General features: G+C 34.5%; 1 non-coding gene across 1 annotated transcript; it reads left to right on the top strand.

Annotated features, from left to right (window-relative positions):
* Window positions 1–319: 319 nt before the first annotated feature.
* Window positions 320–452, top strand: LOC145259404 (U4 spliceosomal RNA). Its single transcript, XR_013864164.1, has one exon. It is a non-coding gene; the product is annotated as a U4 spliceosomal RNA (small nuclear RNA).
* Window positions 453–8189: the final 7737 nt, after the last annotated feature.

The following is an 8189-nucleotide window of genomic DNA, read 5'->3' as shown; positions in this document are numbered from 1 at the left end:
TGACAGCTGCTGTTACAGTATTAATAAACACATGATTATTTTGTCTTTGTTGTCTGCGGCGCCCTCACCGGGGAATACCGACGGTTCTACACAGACTGAATTCCCAGGGACATAGTGCTCTTACTCTGCGTGTGCTGTCATCATTTATCAACTTCCGAACTTGTGCCACCCCCCCTTCTCGGTGGGAGAGAGGTAAATACAGAGAATGCTGTATTTTTTTGCAAGGCCAGAGTTATCCTTCTTTAGGGGCGCTGATTCATACATCCCATCTCTGACCTCGTCTTGCATCCCCTCGACGGGAGAGAGAGGTAAATATCGTTTTTTTGTGCAGAAGCAATTCCATAATAACTAATGAGGGTATTTTTTTCCCGAAGCATGTTTATTGTTAATTGAAAACTATTCCAATACCCCTGGGTGCCACCGAAATTTCTGACCAGCTCTACAATCAGAGTAACTTTAATAAAGTTCTCTTGTACATGTCTACGTACCCATGTCCTGTTTCTATCCACACATGATGACGTCATCCACTGAAACACATCAGTACGACCTTTCATGATTTCACAAACAGATGACGTCATTCATTAAAAGAGATGCAGGGAGAAGTGGTACAAGGTGGAGAAAGTGGGATTTGGGTACCGTCTACGGCATTCATCGGTGCGGGCACCTCAAGCGATAAGCAATCAAAGGGTGATGTGGTAAAAGCCTGGGAGAGTGTGCACTCTTAGACAGGTTGACTCACTTAGATGGGATGACTCATCAGACAAAATATACAAACCATTCGCAGTTGTCTTTTCCTAGTTTTGTATCAAGGTGTGCAAAATGTTAAAAACGGTATTTTCTTAAACAAGGTTAAAGTATTGTAAAATTCCATTAGAAGTAAACAGAATTGTCACGTAAAAAATACATAACAGAATATAAAGCGACATTCGTTTTAAATTACACGATGGAATGATAAAATTCTCGCCCCAAAGAAAACAACAATACAGTTTATTTCAAAACTTTTATTGAAAAAATCAATTCACGTAACTTGATTATTTAGTAGAGCTGACATTTATTCAATGTAACCGCCTTCAACCTCAATTTTAGCAGTAAATTCTGTACATAAATATATAACCACATGCGCATATCTTATTTATATAAATACAGATTGATCTATAATGAAGTGCATGATTTCGTTTTGTCATCATCATCATCATCATCATCATTATTATTATTATTATTATTATTATTATTATTATTATTACTATTATTATTATTATCATTATTATTATCCGGATTTGGTCGTCATTGACAAAGTCTAAAAAAACTGGCAGATTGTAGACTTTTCAATACCCTGGGACAGGAATGTGAGAGAGAAGGAGAACGAGAAGTGGAGAAATTATGCTCCATTGGCCTTGGAGATAAGGCGTATACACGGGGTTAAAACACAAATAATCCCGGTTGTAGTTGGTACACTAGGAGTAGCATCAAGTCGTCTGGAAGTTAACAACAAGAGCAGATAACTCCGTAACAATAATATATATGGGTCCTGAATTGGAAGCATGCCTTTTCTACAAGCGCTGGGTGGCGCTCGGCGAATACTCGGCAGATGGCGAGGATAAAGCTGGCTTTGGTGTTGTGGATGATCGGGTTGGTAATGATCTCGACTTATGATCAAACGAATTATTCCAGCGAGTTCATCTCGGGAGAGGAGTAGTGAGAGAAGGGTACAAATACTATAAATATGTGGGTCACCCGATGCGTTGAGCTGTGCCCTCAAGTTTTGAATCGTCAGGATTTGCATTGTAGGGGTGCTTCGAGAGCATGAATCCAGCAGGTTCAGGTTGGGGAGGAGGTGGGCCAATGAGTGAATTGTAACCGAGTCTTGCTGCCACACCCAGGGTCTGCCAGCGGCCATTGATTGAACCAGGGGATCACAACACTCTTCAGCACAGCCAGATACACTTTTGTGTTGCCTTTCAAACCGACTTCGAAGATGTGAGGTGGCATGATGTGGCCCTCACTTGAAACCACACAAGAACCATAATCTTGACCGGAATTTTTTGTTTTCGTCACTCTGAGAACATTCCTATTCTTCGTAGCAATCCAACAATGCATTTTGGGGATGCTGGCAATGGTCCTGTTGTTATCATGTTGATTAGTAGAGAGCATGAGATGTACAGCGGCGCATCTCCGATCTCGCTTGTTGAACATTGTGTCACTTACACATATGATAAAAGGCTCATATCGCTCTTGTAATTTGTACACAACTGATCAACTAGTAGATGGTCTGCAACAACAAAAAAAGAAAATCGGTTTTCATCAAACGGAAATGGAATCATGTCGTCTTTTCTTGTGCGGCAATTTTATCGTTTCACCTTGTACAATCCATTCTAATAAATATTGTATTTTGACATCGAATTACTCCAGACCAGTGATTTCAAACCACCGTATCTTTGCACATCCGTGTGCCATGAAATGATCACTAGTGTGCCGCGAAAGTTTATAGCTTGAAGTGACACGTTGTTATAGGATGAAAAATGATTTCATGTCATTTAATTATTGGAAGTTTTTTAGATGGGTAATTTGTATATTTTATTTATTTATTTACTAGCATGGGTGGCCCGGCGTTGCCCGGGTGTTTGGAGGTGTGTGTTGAGCAAAAAAAAAAAGTGGTAGTAGGAAAGCAGGCTCGAACCCGTACCGCGAAGGGGGGAAAGAAAGTGAAAAAAATGTTTCGTCTTTGCTGTTACGACTATCGCCAAACCGGAAGTGATGCAGGTTTAAATTAAGGTTAGACAGTCGAAAAGAGTGGATAACTTTCGAAAATATCGGAGAAAAAAGCGACCCTCCCTGTAGAAAAGTTCCCAGTTGAGGGTGAAGATATTAATGTTTTTAGCCAATTTTTCGGTATTTATTATCTGAAGAGTTGAGCTTCAAAACGATGCTTATCTTATGAAAATCCGTCTCCTCAGTCGAAAGTTTTAGGCAGACATGCAAACATACATACATAGATTTATATATTTGTACATCAAATTTTCGACCCAAACCTATTAAAAAGCTTGTCCTATCTCTGAATACCCTTTATGTAAAATTTCAAATGTTTACACCAGAAATTGTCTTTAGTAATTTGGTAGAGACTGCAGAGGTCAAATTCTTTTTAACTTTGCCCCCTATTATGACACCTTAACATTTATTGTTTTGGGCTCAAATCAAGTTATTAAGTTAGATCAGTCCAAGGAACCTATATCTAAAATTTTAAGTGTTTGGACCTAAAATTGGCGGATGAGTTTGGTAGAGTTTTCAAATGTCAAATTGTTGAACTTTGACCCCCTAACAGCATAATTTCTAGCCGAAAACAGATTACAAAGATCTTCCCAAATCTCAGTACCCTGTATATCAAATTTCGAGTCTGTAGACTAAAATTTGACAGAGATATTTTGTAGGGAAATGTACACAGACAGACAGACAGACACACACACACACCACACACTTTCACTTTTATAGATATATGGATAGATTTATTTATTTATTTATTTGCAGACTATTATTCTCATCTTTATAGTTGTTGTTGTTGTTTCGGACAACTATTTCTCTGGCCTTCGTCAGATTGTTAACTGCGACGGGATAGGTTGGTTGGTTGGTTGTTTTGTTTTACGGCATATCAACCCTTTTCAGGTTAAAAATCGTTCTTCAAAATCACCAGATTCGGCATTAAAATGCCGAATCTGGTGATTTTGAAGAACGATTTTTTAATATAGTATATTTGTTTTTTGAGTCGTATTGAACATCAATACGAGGAGCATAAATCACTTTTTTTAGCAATACTGAGGAGCAAAAATCACTTTTAACCCTTTGCCACCAAATAGTACTTTCAAGTCACATTTCAACAAACAGCAATGATATAAACATGTTGAATGAACAAGGGAAATAACTCCAAATAATTCAAATTTACCAGATATTAGAAAGGGGTATATTGGTTGGTTGGTTGCCGAATCTGGTGATTTTGAAGGACGATTTTTTAATATAGTATATTTGTTTTTTCAGCCGTATTCTATTTAACCCATTGTTGGGGCCCTAACAGATACTACTACTCCAAGTCAGAGTGGACCTGGGAGCAATGCCAATTTAGAGGTGGCTCCACACTCCCCAAGGCCTGCAAGCTGGAGCCTCACCATCGGACATAGTTTAAGGTCATATCAAGGACCTTATTTTATGAAAGTAAAAGAACGATTATTTAATATAGTATATTCGTTTTTTGAGTCGTATTCTATTTAACCCATAGTTGGGACCCTAACAGGTACTACCACGCCGGGTCAGAGTGGACCTGGGAGCAATGGCAATTTAGAGGTAGCTCCACACTCCCCAAGGCCTGCAAGTTGGGGTCTCACCATCGGATATAGTTTTAGGTCATATCCAGGACCGCGACGGGATAGGAATCTTCTACTGTATCTTCAGTAATTACTGATATAGCCGTTAAATCTCTACAGTTCTCGGGTGAGCATTATCTAAAGATATCGGTTTCAACCCTACCCAAAGCCGGCCAGAGGGTTAGTTGGCCAAACGGTAGTGAGAGGACAACAACTATGGAAGGCAGTAATTACTGAAGATACAGCTGAAGAATCAACATTCCTGTCCCGTCGTAGTCGTGACGGAGGCCAGAGAAATAGTTGGCCGAACCGTCGAACCGCCGAAAAAAAAAACAGCTATAAAGGTGATAAAAATAGTCCGCAAATAAATAAATAATAAATAAAAAGATTTCATGTGTTTTCTGTCATATAAAAGAATCTACTGTTGATTTCATATGTCGATCCTTTCGGCTTTTGTTGTAATAAAATTTCTCAAATTCAATTGTGTTGTTAGGCTGTGTAAGGTGTTAACTTCGGTTCAAATTGCCTGTTCCTTTTTTCATGAGATTGTTTCGATTATGGATTATCAATACTTATCGGAGACATTCCGATACAAAATCTATCTAAGAACACTGCCAATCACATGAGGTTCCTCCGTATGAAATATTTTACATAAAAGCTTGTCTGATTGTCTGTATGTCTGTCTGTCTTTGTCTCCATATTTTCAAACTCTATCTCCTCGAAACTAAAAGTCGCAAAGTGGCGCCAGGGGCCTCGTATGGTTGGATTTTTCATAGAACGTCCTTTTATGAGTCTTTAGCCGGTTAAAATAATTTTTAAACAATCAAAATTGAAACAAAATTGGAACAGTCAAAGTTTTTAAACAATCAAAATTTAAACAATCAAAATTTGAACAATCAAAATTTAAACAATCAAAATTTAAACAATCAAAATTTAAACAATCAAAATTTAAACAAAATTGGAACAGTCAAAGTTTTTAAACAATCAAAATTGAAACAATCAAAATTGAAACAATCAAAATTTAAACAATCAAAATTAAAACAATCAAAATTTAAACAATCAAAATTTAAACAATGAAAATTAAAACAATGAAAATTTAAACCATCAAAATTAAAACATTTGAAATTTAAACAATGAAAATTGAAACAATGAAAATTGAAACAATGAAAATTGAAACAATGAAAATTTAAACGATCAAAATTTAAACAATCAAAATTTAAACAATCAAAATTTAAACAATCAAAATGTAAACAATCAAAATTTAAACAATCAAAATTTAAATAATCAAAATTTAAATAATCAAAATTGAAAAAAATTGTTAAACATTTTGTACATTCATCTTAGTTTATTTTTAATTTTTAATTTTTAATCAGTTCATATACGTGTCACGTTGGTACAGTAACGCCACCAGTTTGAATGCTACAATTTTACTTTCGGTTTCGGTTCTAACTGATGACACCTAAATACTAGTAACATATACGACATGTTGACAAATTAAAATGCCATATTTAAGCGTATTTGCTTTGATTGCTACAGTTTTGCTTTTGGTTTCGATTCTAGCTGACGGCACCCAAAACGTTTTGTTTTTTTTTAACTTTGGAAATCACGATTCTATAATATGTACGAAATCTGGATAAATTAAAATATAATATTTAAGTGTATTTTACGATCAGCCAAAGCCGGACGCTATCCCCCCCCTCCTCGCTAGTCAAAATTTATAAAACTCACTATGTCTGTCTGTCCGTCTCCATATTTTCAAAATCTATGTCTCCTGAACCTAAAGATACATTGGAAGATCGTAAGGGTCGAGGAGGAGTTTAACATATTAAACCAGGCACGGAGAGGAATAGAAGGAGGGGGGGAGAGATAAAGAAAGGGTGGAAAAGAAGGGCGTGAGCTGGGTAAAACTTTGAAAACAGAGGTAGGGGAGAGAAAGAGAGGGATAAAAAATAAAAGAGAAGGAGAGAGACAATCAGTTAATATTGTAGCGCTAACGTGGACTGGAGATAGATCATAACGGTTAGTCGTTGAATACATATCATATGGAGACTGATAAAAATATATGCGGCTTGGGAGAGGGGCGTTTTTGTAATAACTAAGATGCGTCCTCTCAAAGTAAACTTAGTTACATCCAACTTAAGTCCATTTATCTATTTAAAGGAAAGATTAAATGTATCGACTATAAAAAAAGGTCTGTAAGAAACTAGGCAAATTAATAAATCTTCAAGATATGAATGGAATTAATATAAAGAATATGTAACTATGAAAATATGCATGTAGAAGGATATAATAATAATAATAATAATAATAATAATAATAATAATAATAATAATAATAGTGATAATAATAATAATAATAATAATAATAATAATAATAATAATAATAATAATAATAATAATAATAAAGTGCTTAAAAAAACGAAAACAAAACTATAAACAACAACACCAATAAATAAATAAATGAAATTAATAAAAACAGTTCTTAAATAACGGGAATACAGTTTTCGATAAAATTGATAAATAAATTTGTTTATCTTTATTGATCTTTTTTTTTAAATGATTTAACAATTTTGAAGTAAAAAAAGATAAATAAATAAAAATGGCTATACGATAGAGCTTCAACACACATCCTCTCTATCGCCAAAATATATTTCGCTTTTTATTTACAGTTAGTTACAATTTTTATATTTTAGTGTTTAGGCATTACATTTTCTTATTTTTAGAGTATTTAATAAAACCAAACAAAAAAAAACCCAACCAAACAAACAAACAAACAAACAAACAAAAAACAGGAGAAGGGCTCGATTTATCTATGGAATTTTCCGGTAGTTTTAGCTTTATTTTTTAATTCGATTAATTATTTTTACTAATACCAAATAAATAAACTCGTTATTAAAAAACAAAAACAAAAAAAAACTCCCGTTATTCAAGAATCTTTTTAATTTCGTTATTTTTTGTTGTTTATTGTTTTAATTTTGAGGGTAATATAGTTTTTACAAAGCTCTCCCCCCTCTCCTAAATTATATTTATTTTCTTTTTGAGAGGAACTTTTTTTTTCAAACTATATCTACCTCAGTATATTCTACGTACGATTACTACGCTGTTGTTCCAACGGCTATCGTACACTTATGAACTCTTATCCTCAAGTAGCCTCCGGACCTCGATAAATGGTAACTCACTTGTAAAAAACAGTTGTATAAAAAGGGAGGTTATGTTTAATTAAACTATATCTATAGAAATTGTCTGTATATCTACCTCAGTATTTTCTTTAATTTTCTATTTTTGAGCGATAATCAAGACTCCCAAGATGTGATCCTCTCATGTCGGACATTTCTCTTTGTTCTAAAGTAACACTCGACACTACTTGTTTTTTTAGTTGAATAGACGCTTTAAAATAACCACTAAAAACTTAAGCTAGGTAAAAAACGAACACTTATAAAAATGAATTTATTTTTAAAAACAACTACAGTAAACACGTAAAAATATTTAAAAATAATAGTATGGAGTGTGTATTTTCTTTTAAAAACAATGTCTACTTCAAGTAAGGTCATAAAATGTGTGTTTCAATCAAAGTTAAAGAAACGAAAATGTACCATATGAAACAAAGACATTAAAAAGAATAACGTATCTAATTCGATAATACGCCGACATATAACAAAAGCAACAATTAAAATGTGAGCAGAAAATAAAAGTAGCCCCTCCCCAGTTTCCATGAACAAAGTTTTTTTCCTAGAACTGCCCGTCCGTGGAACTGTGTTCCGTTGACCTGCTTTCCACCTGACTACAATATTGTTGTCTTCACGTCCAATGTAAACAATATATTATTGAGACGTCTCCTTTA

Source organism: Euprymna scolopes, chromosome 34 (genome assembly GCF_053919585.1).
Source record: "Euprymna scolopes isolate OS-2025 chromosome 34, ASM5391958v1, whole genome shotgun sequence".
Classification (NCBI taxonomy): Eukaryota; Metazoa; Mollusca; class Cephalopoda; order Sepiida; family Sepiolidae; genus Euprymna; species Euprymna scolopes.
This window is presented reverse-complemented; position numbering and strand designations above follow the sequence as displayed.